Source organism: Trachypithecus francoisi, unplaced genomic scaffold (assembly GCF_009764315.1).
Source record: "Trachypithecus francoisi isolate TF-2019V2 unplaced genomic scaffold, Tfra_2.0 Lachesis_group12, whole genome shotgun sequence".
NCBI classification, from domain to species: domain Eukaryota; kingdom Metazoa; phylum Chordata; class Mammalia; order Primates; family Cercopithecidae; genus Trachypithecus; species Trachypithecus francoisi.
The window spans coordinates 41,707,131-41,721,586 of NW_022681457.1; the positions used below are offsets into that span (position 1 = coordinate 41,707,131).

Sequence of the window (14,456 nt, forward strand, 5' to 3'; positions counted from 1 at the left end):
TGGATATACATATATGTGTGTATATATACACATATATAGGTAGTATATGTATATTCTCAGATTATGTATAGTAATGTTCATTTAGTTTTTCCATTTTCACTCTATTCATGCTATTAATCACCTTAGTCATTCCTTTATGACATTCATTCAACATATCTTTAGAGTGACTCTTAGGTGCAAAAAATCCAAAGATTAAGTAACTTGTTTATAATCAGACATCAAACCAAGGACAGAGCCAGGACCCAAAACACAACTTGGCAAACTGAAATGAGGGCCTTATGAAAAGGAATACAGCTCTTTGAGAACATTTTTTTTTTTTTTTTTTTTTTTTTTTGAGGCGGAGTCTCGCTCTGTCGCCCGGACTGGAGTGCAGTGGCCGGATCTCAGCTCACTGCAAGCTCCGCCTCCCGGGTTTACGCCATTCTCCTGCCTCAGCCTCCCGAGTAGCTGGGACCACAGGCGCCCGCCACCTCGCCCGGCTAGTTTTTGTATTTTTAGTAGAGACGGGGTTTCACTGTGTTTGCCAGGATGGTCTGGATCTCCTGACCTCGTGATCCACCCGTCTCGGCCTCCCAAAGTGCTGGGATTATAGGCTTGAGCCACCGCGCCCGGCCTGAGAACATTTAACAACAACAAAAAAACCCTATTCTAGAGTGTGACTTAAGGACAAGTCATCTAAGGATAGGTAAGATTTAATGAGGGAAAGAAAATAACTAAAGGCTCTCAAGCCATAGGGGTAGCCTGTACACAGGCCCTGCTTTGAGAAGAAACATGGACTGTTCAAGGGACTGACTGATGCTCAGTGAGAATGGAAACAGTGAAGAGGAACATATTTTGAGATGACACTGAAAATGCAAATAGGGGTCAAGCTATGCAGGACTTAGTGTGTGAGGAAAAGATTTTAGTCTTTATCTAAAGAACATGAACAAGATTTCAGTTTTTTGGTTTGTTTGTTTGTTTGAGATGGTGTCTTGCTCTGTTGCTCAGGCTGGAGTGCAGTGCTGCGATCTCGGCTCACTGCAAGCTCCACCTCCCGGGTTCACGCCATTCTCCTGCCTCAGTCTCCTGAGTAGCTGGAACTACAGGCGCCAGCCACCACGCTCGGCTAATTTTTTGTATTTTTAGTAGAGACGGGGTTTCACCATGTTAGCCACAATGGTCTTGATCTCCTGACCTCGTGATCTGCCTGCCTTGGCATCCCAAAGTGCTGGGATTATAGGTGTGAGGCACTGCGCCTGGCCAAGAACATGAACAAGTTTTAATTCCCTATGGAGAGTGGGGGGAAATGTGAGTATAAGGAATTGACCTATATTCAAAATAGTTTTGGGAATGATTACTTTGTGTAAGGTGAGAGAGGGTGGGGAAGAGTGAATGTAAGGGAGATCAGGTGGTAGTACATTACGATAGTCCAGATGAGAGATGGTGGTAGTATTTATTAAGATGGTAATGCTGAAGATGGGAAGTAAGTGGTCAACCTGAGAGATAATCAAGATTTTGAGACGAATTAGAAATGGGAGTGAGAGAAAGTGACGTAATAAGAAAGGTCTGTAGATTTGTGGTGAAGCAAGTGGATAAATAATGGTGCCATTTTCTTTTTTTTTTTGAGACGGAGTCTCGCTCTGCCGCCCAGGCTGGAGTGCAGTGGCCGGGTCTCAGCTCACTGCAAGCTCCGCCTCCTGGGTTTACGCCATTCTCCTGCCTCAGCCTCCCAAGCAGCTGGGACTACAGGCGCCCGCCATGTCGCCCGGCTAGTTTTTTGTATTTTTTAGTAGAGACGGGGTTTCACCATGTTAGCCAGGATGGTCTCGATCTCCTGACCTCGTGATCCGCCCGTCTCGACCTCCCAAAGTGCTGGGATTACAGGCTTGAGCCACCGCGCCCGGCCAATGGTGCCATTTTCTAAGGAAGAAAATACAAGAAGATGACCAGATTGGGGGAGTTGATAATAGTGGGGGAAATATGCAATTGTTTCTTGATATACTGTTTGATTTGTCTTTGAGTCATGCAAATTCAGGAGCTAGCTTGATAGGTGGAAAGCGAAATTGTTTAGGACAAAGCCTTGAGGAACCCAGGTATTTTAGCTGCTGATAGAACAAAATAACATAAAGAAGACAGTTTTAGCATCCAATGAGATAGAAGGAAAATTAGGGTAGGGTAGTAATACAGAGTTCAAGGCACAGTGTTGCTTCAAAAAGGGAGTTGTATCAACGGCAGCCAATAGGCCAAGGAAGATACGAGATGCTAAGTGTCCATTTGGATTAGTAACCAAGAAGTTCCTGGAAAGGTTAAAGTTGTTTTGATGAACTGCTAAATGTAATGCAAATAAGACTATGTTTACTTGTTAATGAGAGGTGAGGCAATGAAAACAATGAGTCATTATAATTCTTTTAAAATGTTGGCTATGAAGAAGAGGGGAAGAATAATTAGAATGGCAACTGGAATGACACACTCCTCTAGAACTTGTCAGGTAATAGTAAGATACCTTCAAATAATATAGTGTTCATAAGTGTTATAATCTAAAATAGATTATATGCTGTAATAATATGAATCAAATTAATTTTAATGGTATTTAAATACAAAAATTACAAAATTGTGAGAATCTTTTTCATATTCGTGTCTCCTTTTTTATTTTTTATATTTTTTATTTATTTATTTATTTTTTCTTTTTTTTTATTATACTTTAAGTTCTAGGGTACATGTGCATAATGTGCAGGTTTGTTACATATGTATACTTGTGCCATGTTGGTGTGCTGCACCCATCAACTCATCAGCACCCATCAATTCATCATTTATATCAGGTATAACTCCCAGTGCAATCCCTCCCCACTCCTCCCTCCCCATGATAGGCCCTGGGGTGTGATGTTCCCCTTCCCGAGTCCAAGTGATGTCATTGTTCACTTCCCACCTATGAGTGAGAACATGCAGTGCTTGGTTTTCTGTTCTTGTGATAGTTTGCTAAGAATGATGGTTTCCAGCTGCATCCATGTCCTTACAAAGGATGCAAACTCATCCTTTTTGATGGCTGCATAGTATTCCATGGTGTATATGTGCCACATTTTCTTAATCCAGTCTGTCACAGATGGACATTTGGGTTGATTCCAAGTCTTTGCTATGTGAATAGTGCTGCAATAAACATACATGTGCATGTGTCTTTATAGCAGCATGATTTATAATCCTTTGGGTATATACCCAGTAGTGGGATGGCTGGGTCATATGGTACATCTGGTTCTAGATCCTTGAGGAATTGCCATACTGTTTTCCATAATGGTTGAACTAGTTTACAATCCCACCAACAGTGTAAAAGTGTTCCTATTTCTCCACATCCTCTCCAACACCTGTTGTTTCCTGACTTCTTAATGATTGCCATTCTAACTGGTGTGAGATGGTATCTCATTGTGGTTTTGATTTGCATTTCTCTGATGGTGAGTGATGATGAGCATTTTTCATGTGTCTGTTGGCTGTATGAATGTCTTCTTTTGAGAAATGTCTGTTCATATCCTTTGCCCACTTTTTGATGGGGTTGTTTGTTTTTTTCTTGTATATTCGTTTGAGTTCTTTGTAGATTCTGGATATTAGCCCTTTGTCAGATGAGTAGATTGCAAAAATGTTCTCCCATTCTGTAGGTTGCCTGTTCACTCTGATGGTAGTTCTTTTGCTGTGCAGAAGCTCTTTAGTTTAATTAGATCCCATTTGTCAATTTTGGCTTTTGTTGCCGTTGCTTTTGGTGTTTCAGACATGAAGTCCTTGCCCATGCCTATGTCCTGAATGGTATTACCTAGGTTTTCTTCTAGGGTTTTTATGGTATTAGGTCTAACATTTAAGTCTCTAATCCATCTTGAGTTAATCTTCATATAAGGAGTAAGGAAAGGATCCAGTTTGAGCTTTCTACTTATGGCTAGCCAATTTTCCCAGCACCATTTATTAAATAGGGAATCCTTTCCCCATTTCTTGTTTCTCTCAGGTTTGTCAAAGATCAGATGGCTGTAGATGTGTGGTATTATTTCTGAGGACTCTGTTCTGTTCCATTGGTCTATATCTCTGTTTTGGTACCAGTCCCATGCTGTTTTGGTTACTGTAGCCTTGTAGTATAGTTTGAAGTCAGGTAGCGTGACGCCTCCGCTTTCCCTTTTGACTTAGGATTGTCTTGGCAATGTGGGCTCTTTTTTGGTTCCATATGAACTTTAAGCAGTTTTTTTTCCAATTCTGTGAAGAAACACATTGGTAGCTTGATGGGGATGGCATTGAATCTATAAATAACCTTGGGCAGTATGGCCATTTTCACGATATTGATTCTTCCTATCCATGAGCATGGTATGTCCTTCCATTTGTTTGTGTCCTCTTTTATTTCACTGAGCAGTGGTTTGTTGTTCTCCTTGAAGAGGTCCTTTACATCCCTTGTAAGTTGGATTCCTAGGTATTTTATTCTCTTTGAAGCAATTGTGAATGGAAGTTCATTCCTGATTTGGCTCTCTGTTTGTCTGTTACTGGTGTATAAGAATGCTTGCGATTTTTGCACATTAATTTTGTATCCTGAGACTTTGCTGAAGTTGCTTATCAGCTTAAGGAGATTTGGGGCTGAGACGATGGGGTTTTCTAAATATACAATCATGTCATCTGCAAACAGGGACAATTTGACTTCTTCTTTTCCTAACTGGATACCCTTGATTTCTTTCTCTTGCCTGATTGCCCTAGTCAGAACTTCCAACACTATGTTGAATAGGAGTGGTGAGAGAGGGCATCCCTGTCTTGTGCCAGTTTTCAAAGGGAAATTTTCCAGTTTTTGTCCATTCAGTATGATATTAGCTGTGGGTTTGTCATAAATAGCTCTTATTATTTTGAGGTACATTCCATCAATACCAAATTTATTGAGCGTTTTTAGCATGAAGGGCTGTTGAATTTTGTCAAAAGCCTTTTCTGCATCTATTGAGATAATCATGTGGTTCTTGTCTTTGGTTCTGTTTATATGCTGGATTACGTTTATTGATTTGCGAATGTTAAACCAGCCTTGCATCCCAGGGATGAAGCCCACTTGATCATGGTGGATAAGCTTTATGAAGTGCTGCTGAATCAGGTTTGCCAGTATTTTATTGAGGATTTTTGCATCGATGTTCATCAGGGATATTGGTCTAAAATTGTCTTTTTTGGTTGTGTCTCTGCCAGGCTTTGGTATCAGGTTGATGTTGGCCTCATAAAATGAGTTAGGGAGGATTCCCCCTTTTTCTATTGATTGGAATAGTTTCAGAAGGAATGGCACCTGCTCCTCCTTGTACCTCTGGTAGAATTCAGCTGTGAATCCATCTGGTCCTGGACTTTTTTTGGTGGGTAGGCTATTAATTATTGCCTCAATTTCAGAGTCTGCTATTGGTCTATTCAGGGATTCAACTTCTTCCTGGTTTAGTCTTGGGAGAGTGTAAGTGTCCAGGAAATTATCCATTTCTTCTAGATTTTCTAGTTGATTTGCGTAGAGGTGTTTATAGTATTCTCTGATGGTAGTTTGTATTTCTGTGGAGTCGGTGGTGATATCCCCTTTATCATTTTTTATTGCGTCTATTTGATTCCTCTCTCTTTTCTTCTTTATTAGTCTTGCTAGTGGTCTGTCAATTTTGTTGATCTTTTCAAAAAACCAACTCCTGGATTCATTGATTTTTTGGAGGGTTTTTTGTGTCTCTATCTCCTTCAGTTCTGCTCTGATCTTAGTTATTTCTTGCCTTCTGCTATCTTTTGAATGTGTTTGCTCTTGCCTCTCTAGTTATTTTAATTGTGATGTTAGAGTGTCAATTTTAGATCTTTCCTGCTTTCTCTTGTGGGCATTTAGTGCTATAAATTTCCCTCTACACACTGCTTTCAATGTGTCCCAGAGATTCTGGTATGTTGTATCTTTTTTCTCATTGGTTTCAAAGAACATCTTTATTTCTGCCTTCATTTCGTTATGTACCCAGTAGTCATTCAGGAGCAGGTTGTTCAGTTTCCATGTTGTTGAGTGATTTTGATTGAGTTTCTTAGTCCTGAGTTCTAGTTTGATTGCACTGTGGTCTGAGAGACAGTTTGTTATAATCTCTGTTCTTTTACATTTGCTGAGGAGTGCTTTACTTCCAATTATGTGGTCAATATTGGAATAAGTGTGATGTGGTGCTGAGAAGAATGTATATTCTGTTGATTTGGGGTGGAGAGTTCTATAGATGTCTATTAGGTTGGCTTGGTGCAGAGATGAGTTCAATTCCTGGATATCCTTGTTAACTTTCTGTCTCGTTGATCTGTCTAATGTTGACAGTGGAGTGTTGAAGTCTCCCATTATTATTGTATGGGAGTCTAAGTCTCTTTGTAAGTCTCTAAGGACTTGCTTTATGAATCTGGGTGCTCCTGTATTGGGTACATATATATTTAGGATAGTTAGCTCTTCCTGTTGAATTGATCCCTTTACCATTATGTAATGGCCTTCTTTGTCTCTTTTGATCTTTGATGGCTTAAAGTCTGTTTTATCAGAGACTAGGATTGCAACCCCTGCTTTTTTTTTGTTCTCCATTTGCTTGGTAGGTCTTCCTCCATCCCTTTATTTTGAGCCTATGTGTCTCTGCATGTGAGATGGGTCTCCTGAATACAGCAGACTGATGGGTCCTGACTCTTTATCCAGTTTGCCAGTCTGTGTCTTTTAATTGGAGCATTTAGTCCATTGACATTTAAGGTTAATATTGTTATGTGTGAACTTGATCCTGCCATTATGATATTAACTGGTTATTTTGCTCGTTAGTTGATGCAGTTTCTTCCTAGCCTCGATGGTCTTTACATTTTGGCATGTGTTTGCAATGGCTAGTACTGGTTGTTCCTTTCCATGTTTAGGTCTTCCTTCAGGGTCTCTTATAAGGCAGGCCTGGTGGTGACAAAATCTCTAAGCATTTGTTTATCTGTAAAGGATTTTATTTCTCCTTCACTGATGAAACTTAGTTTGGCTGGATATGAAATTCTGGGTTTAAAATTCTTTTCTTTAAGAATGTTGAATATTGGCCCCCACTCTCTTCTGGCTTGTAGAGTTTCTGCTAAGAGATCTGCTGTTAGTCTGATGGGCTTCCCTTTGTGGGTAACCCGACCTTTCTCTCTGGCTGCCCTTAAGATTTTTTCCTTCATTTCAACTTGGTGAATTTGGCAATTATGTGTCTTGGAGTTGCTCTTGTTGAAGAGTATCTTTGTGGCATTCTCTGTATTTCCTGAATTTGAATGTTGGCCTGCCCTACTAGGTTGGGGAAGTTCTCCTGGATGATATCCTGAAGAGTGTTTTCCAACTTGGTTCCATTTTCCCCCTCACTTTCAGGCACCCCAATCAGATGTAGATTTGGTCTTTTAACATAATCCCATACTTCTTGCAGGCTTTGTTCATTTCTTTTTCTTCTTTTGGTTTCCTTTCTTGCTTCATTTCATTCATTTGATCCTCAATCGCTGATACTCTTTCTTCCAGTTGATTGAGTCGGTTACTGAAGTTCGTGCATTTGTCACGTATTTCTCGTGTCATGGTTTTCATCTCTGTCATTTTGTTTATGACCTTCTCTGCATTAATTAGTGTAGCTGTCAATTCTTCCACTCTTTTTTCAAGATTTTTAGTTTTTTTTCACTGGGTACATAATTCCTCCTTTAGCTCTGAGAAGTTTGATGGACTGAAGCCTTCTTCTCTCATCTCATCAAAGTCATTCTCTGACCAGCTTTGATCCGTTGCTGGCGATGGGCTGCGCTCCTTTGCAGGGGGAGATGCACTCTTATTTTTTGAATTTCCAGCTTTTCTGCCCTGCTTTTTCCCCATCTTTGTGGTTTTATTTGCCTCTGGTCCTTGATGATGGTGACGTACTGATGGGGTTTTGGTATAGGTGTCCTTCCTGTTTGATAGTTTTCCTTCTAACAGTCAGGACCCTCAGCTGTAGGGCTGTTGGAGATTGCTTGAGGTCCACTGCAGACCCTGTTGGCCTGAGTATCAGCAGCAGAGGTTGTAGAAGATAGAACATTGCTGAACAGTGAGTGTACCTGTCTGATTCTTACTTTGGAAGCTTCCTCTCAGGGGTGTACTCCACCTGTGAGGTGTGGGGTGTCAGACTGTCCCTAGTGGGGGATGTCTCCCAGTTAGGCTACTCAGGGGTCAGGGACCCACTTGAGCAGGCAGTCTGTCCCTTCTCAGATCTCAACCTCTGTGTGGGGAGATCCACTGCTCTCTTCAAAGCTGTCAGACAGAGTCGTTTGCGTCTGCAAAGGCTTCTGCTGCTTTTTTTGTTGTTGTTGTTTAGCTGTGCCCTGTCCCCAGAGGTGGAGTCTACAGAGACAGGCAGGTTTCCTTGAGCTGCTGTGCGCTCCACCCAGTTCGAGCTTCCCAGCGGCTTTGTTTACCTACTTAAGTCTCAGCGATGGTGGGCGCCCCTCCCGCAGCCTCGCTGCTGCCTTGCAGTTAGGTCGCAGACTGCTGTGTTAGCAATGAGGGAGGCTCCATGGGCGTGGGACCCTGCCGGCCAGGTGTGGGATATATTCTCCTGGTGTGCCCGTTTGCTTAAAGTGCAGTATTGGGGTGGGAGTTACCTGATTTTCCAGGTGTTGTGTGTCTCAGTTCCCCTGGCTAGGAAAAGGGATTCCCTTCCCCCTTGCGCTTCCCAGGTAAGGCGATGCCTCTCCCTGCTTCGGCTCTCGCTGGTCGGGCTGCAGCAGCTGACCAGCACTGATTATCCGGCACTCCCTAGTGAGATGACCCCAGTACTTCAGTTGAAAATGCAGAGATCACCCGTCTTCTGTGTCACTTGCGTTGGGAGTTGGAGACTGGAGCTGTTCCTATTCGGCCATCTTCCTCCTTTTTTTTTTTAATCAGTTATCTGCAGCGAAGTAGGCAAACAATAAATATTCATTTGCATGATTGAAGCTCACCATGTTGCTTATGGTTTAAAGAGTAGACAGAACATTTTAGAAGGTTCTTCCTTCAAGTAGCTTTTAATTATTTCTAATTAGAAATTATTTTATCACTGTCTTTTGTTTGTTTGTTTGTTTTGAGACAGAGTCTCACTCTGTCACCCAGGCTGGAGTGCAGTGGCAAAATCTCAGCTCACTGCAACCTCCACCTCCCAGGTTCAAGCGATTCTCCTGCCTCAGACTCCCAAGAAGCTGGGACTACAGGTGCCTGTGACCACGCCTGGCTTTTTTTTTTTTTTTTTTTGTATTTTTAGTAGAGACAGGGTTTCACTGTGTTGGCCAGACTGGTCTTGAACTCCTGACCTCATGATCCACCCACCTCAGCCTCCCAAAGTGCTGGGATTACAGATGTGAACCACTGTACTCGGCCAATTTTATCACTGTCTTATATGCTTTTTAAAGAAAATTCCCAAATGACTTCTAAAACCAAAATATAAATTATTAGCTAGCAACTGTTATTATTGTTATTCAAAAAGAGAAAATAATTTACGAAGATGAACTTTGCAAAATGTTTACCATAAATAAAATGTACAATCATCAATGGCAAAGAAATTTCTAAGGATTTGGGGCTAAGTAACTAAATGAGTATTCACATAATCTATAACATGGTTTAAAACATTCATAAATATATATTTCCCAATACACTTGAACTGTACAAGTAAACAAAATGATTCTTTTAAAAACTTATAAATATGTATAACCACATAAAATGTACAAATATGTGTAATATATAAAAACTGCTTAAATAATCCACAATATTTACTGGATAGTTCAGAACAGCATCACAGTGGAATGCTTCACTGATATTCCCATACAACACGGTGACAGTTTGCAGGGCCACTGCTGAACAATTCAAATATTCTGAGACTCAGGGAAGAAAATAAAATGGCCCAGAAAGATGTTAAAGGCACAGTAAAAGGAATTAATGGATCTGTAAGTTAACATACAAACATAGTAATAACACCTTTATATCATCTTATAAAGGCATAAAAACAAAAGACCTAGTGTAGGTCCCTACAGTGTAGCTCCCCACATTATCCAGTTTTTTAATTTTTTTAAATTTATTTTGAGATGGAGTCTCACTCTATCGCCAAGGCTGTAGTGCAGTGGCATGATCTCAGCTCACTGCAACCTCCTCCTCCCCAGTTTAAGCAATTCTCCTGCCTCAGCCTCCTGAGTAGCTGGGATTACAGGGACATGGCACCACGCCCAGCTAATTTTTGTAATTTTTTAAAATAGAGACAGGGTTTCACCATGTTGGCCAGGCTGGTCTCAAACTCCCGACCTCAGGTGATCTGCTTGCATTGGCCTCCCAAAGCCCTGGGATTACAGGCGTCAGCCACTACTCCCCGCCATATTATCCAGTTATAAAATGCATTTAAGAACTACTTGGGTTGATATGCTTTATATTACCTTGTTCATGTTCAGCAAAATAAAAGTAATAACAGTAACAATAACAATAATTTCCTGAGTTCTTCAAATCAAAATTAATATAGATATCTATGTTCAGAGCAATATGTAAAATTAAGAAATATATCAGAAATGACATTTTTGAGAAATACCACTTCAAAGAAAAATTAGTTGCACTTTTGCTTTCGAATTTTAGCCAGAAATGAAACTGTATTTTGGATTATGCTTAAGCACCATTTGCCCCCATGATTCTTGGGATTCTTCAACTATAACTAATCAGATAGTTAATAGTGGGCCAGTAGATGTCTTTCTGGCATGTGATTGCTAAAGATTCTGGAAGTCTAGGCATTAGAAATTTGAAGAGTCCTTTACTCAATTTAAGTATTATTAGTAGAAAGTTATCCTGTGCATGACTACCTTTCTGAAGTCTGAAAGATACTTTTGAATGATGCAACTGTTGACAACATGGCAACTGGCCCTCAAGGATCATTCAAATTTTTAAAACAATAAAGACTTACATGACATTGACTAAAATAAGAAAACCATATTGTGTACAATGAGGTAATGAAAAAAAGAAAGATTAATTCTTACCAGTAAGTGTGCTATGAATGAGTTATAAGTATCAAGCAAATAATATATGCCAGAAACTAGGCATTGGATGTTATTATCATTCCATAATTCTTATCTGCTGAAAGTGATGTATACATTTTCTGATTAACTACATTAGTATACAGTTATATACATACATAATATATATTATATCCAACTCTAAATATATAGTTGAAGATACAGTTATGTATCAATATGTATATATATAAACATATTTAACACTGTGAAATTTTTAAAATAAAATATCTCAAAAATATTTTTATTAACTCATAAATATTTTATAGTAAGTAACAATATTAAATGGTGCATATTGCTTATAAAGTGTATTTTACTGCATGTAAGTTTTCCTGTCTTCAGATACTGATAATAACAGCTGAACTTAACCAAACACAGTAAAGGTTACTCTTTTTAATTAGGTTTACATATTATATAAAATTTACTTAGGCTAATTGGCATGAAACATGAATGTAATGAGGATATGTATTGTAAAATAGTTTGTCACTACTATATAAATCTCTTTTGACAAAGGCTTAGTTTATGATTTCATTTTAAGAAAATGGGTTTGGAGACAGGACTAGATACAATCAAAGTATAACTGGATGTCACCACAGTCTTATCATTTCAGGTATATAAGGGGAAAGAAGATCCACAAAGGGGGAGAAGCAATGCCTGGTTGTGTCTACAGAGGTAGATCATTGATGACCTCTCTTCTCTGTCCTTCCTAAAACATAGGTCTCCAGATCTCCTCTGATATATGAAATATCAAAGGCATTGAAGAGGCATCCCCAACAGAGATCAAAGGAATGAGTGTGCATAAATTCTGAGTGTATCTAACTAGAAATGTGCTTGTAGATTTTGTTATAGCTGGTTTCACTACATCAATTTATTTTGTTTCTTTTGTTATTGTTGTTTTAATACTTTAAGTTCTGGAATATATGTGCAGAACATGAAGGTTTGTTACATAGGTATACATGTGCCATGGTGGTTTGCTGCATCCATCAACCCATCATCCACATTAGGTATTTCTCCTAATGCTTATCCCTCCCATTGTCCTGCATCCCACAACGGGCCCTGGTGTGTTATGTTCCCCTCCCTGTGTCCATGTGTTCTAATTGTTCACCTCCCACTTATGAGTAAGAACATGTGGTGTTTGGTTTTCTGTTCCTGTGTTAGTATGCTGAGAATGATGGTTTCCAGCTTCATCCATGTTGCTGCAAAGGACATGAACTCATTCTTTTTTATGGCTGCATAGTATTCCACGGTGTATATGTGCCACATTTTCTTTATCCAGTCTTTCATAGATGGGCATTTTGGTTGATTCCAAGTCTTTGCTATTGTGAACAGTGCTGCAGTAAACATACATGTGCATGTGTCTTTATAGTAAAATGACTTATAATGCTTTTGATATATACCTAGTAATGAGATTGCTGGGTCAAATGGTATTTCTGGTTCTAGATCCTTGAGGAATTGTCACACTGTCTTCTACAATGGTTGAACTAATTTACACTCTCACCTACAGTGTAAAAGCATTCCTATTTCTCCACATCCTCTCCAGCATCTGTTATTTCTTGACTTTTTAATGATCGCCATTCTAACTGGAGTAAGATGGTATCTCATTGTGATTTTGATTTGCATTTCTGTAATGACCAGTGATGATGAGCTTTTTTTCATATGTTTGTTGACTACATAAATGTCTTCTTTTGAGAAGTGTCTGTTCATATCCTTCATCCACTTTTCGATGGGGTTGTTTTGTTCTTTTTTTTTTTTTAAAAGTCAGTAAATTTTTATTCAAGGAATTCCATGTTGTGATTTCTTCCACTGTGCATCAAGGTCAGTTAAGATCCTGTAAAGAGTGGAGTCAAAAGATTTATCTTCAAATTTGCCCTTTTTAATGAAACTGATCCAGTTGTCCTGTCAGCCCTACATAACAATATAGAAGTGAATTTTACATTTCCAGAGATGATTGTACAGTGAGTGAACATGAATGAGTCCTAGAAGTAGGCTGAGTTAACTCTACTACAAACTTCTTGGTTATTAGCAATCCACAAGGGTTACAATAAAAAGGCAAAGCACATTTGCATAATTCAAGAGATCTAGGAGAATTTTAAAATCTCATTGATTACTGATGAAATAATTATTAGAAAAAAAGAAAAATCACACGTGGTTCACATTATATTTGTATTGCATTTCTATTACAGTTAATCAACTGTTCCCAATAAGCGGATTGCTAGCAAAGTAGCAGATAGAAAACCTACTGGGAAATTTTTTTATGGTCATGTCCACAGCAAATGAGAAAATGCATTCTAAAAGCCTTGGTAATGACCATGTTTGTTTTTTTCTTGCAAATATGTTTAAGTTCCTTGTAGATTCTGGATATTACTTTTTTGTCAGATGGATAGATTGCAAAACTTTTCTCCCATTCTGTAGGCTGCCTGTTCACTCTGATGATAGTTTCTTTTGCTTTGCAGAAGCTCTTTAGTTTAACTAGATTTGATTTGTCAATTTTGGCTTTTGTTGCCATTGCTTTTGGTGTTTTAGTCATAAAGTCTTTGCCCATGCCTATGTCCTGAGTGGTATTGTCCAGGTTTTCTTCTAGGGTTTTTATGGTTTTAGGTCTTATGTATATGTTTTTAATCCATTTTGAGTTAATTTTTGTATAAGGTGTAAGGAAGGGTTCCAGTTTCAGTTTTCTGCATATGGCTAGCCAGTTTTCCCAACACCATTTATTAAATAGGGAATTCTTTCCCCATTGCCTGTTTTTGTCAGATCTGTCAAAGATCAGATGGTTGTAGATGTGTGGCAGTATTTCTGAGGTCTCTGTTCTGTTCCCTTGGTCTATATATCTGTTTTGTTACAAGTACCATGCTGTTTTGGTTACTGTAGCCTTGTAGTATAGTATGAAGTCAGGTACCATGATGCCCCCAGATTTGTTCTTTTTGCTTAGGATTGTCTTGGCTATATGGGCTCTATTTTTGTTCCATATGAAATTTAGAGTAGTTTTATTCCAATTCTGTGAAGAAAGTCAATGGTGGCTTGATGGGAATAGCATTGAATCTATAAATTACTTTGAGCATTATGGCCATTTTCATGATATTGATTCTTCCAAGCCATGAGCATGAAATATTTTACCATTTATTTGTGTCCTCTCTTATTCCCTTCAGCAGTGGTTTGTAGTTCTCATTGAAGAGGTCCCTCACATCCCTTGTAAGTTGTATTCCTAGGTATTTTATTCTCTATCAATTGCGAATGGGAGTTCACTCATACTTAGACTCCCACACAATAATAGTGGGAGACTTTAACACCCCACTGTCCATATTAGACAGATAAATGAGACAGAAAATTAACAAGAATATTCAGGACTTCAACTCAGCTCTGGACCAAGTGAACCTAATAAACATCTACAGAACTCTCTACCCCAAATCAACAGAATGTACATTTTTCTCAGCACCACATAGCAGTTGTACTAAACTTGACCAAATGATTGGAAGTAAAACACTCCTAAGCAA

The 14,456-nt window shown here is 39.1% G+C and overlaps 1 non-coding gene across 1 annotated transcript; it reads right to left on the reverse strand.

Moving 5' to 3' along the window:
* Nucleotides 1-13,154: 13,154 nt before the first annotated feature.
* LOC117094070 lies at nucleotides 13,155-13,275 on the reverse strand. The gene has a single exon (XR_004441397.1). It is a non-coding gene; the product is annotated as a small nucleolar RNA SNORA32 (small nucleolar RNA).
* Between the last annotated feature and the right edge of the window lie 1,181 nt (nucleotides 13,276-14,456).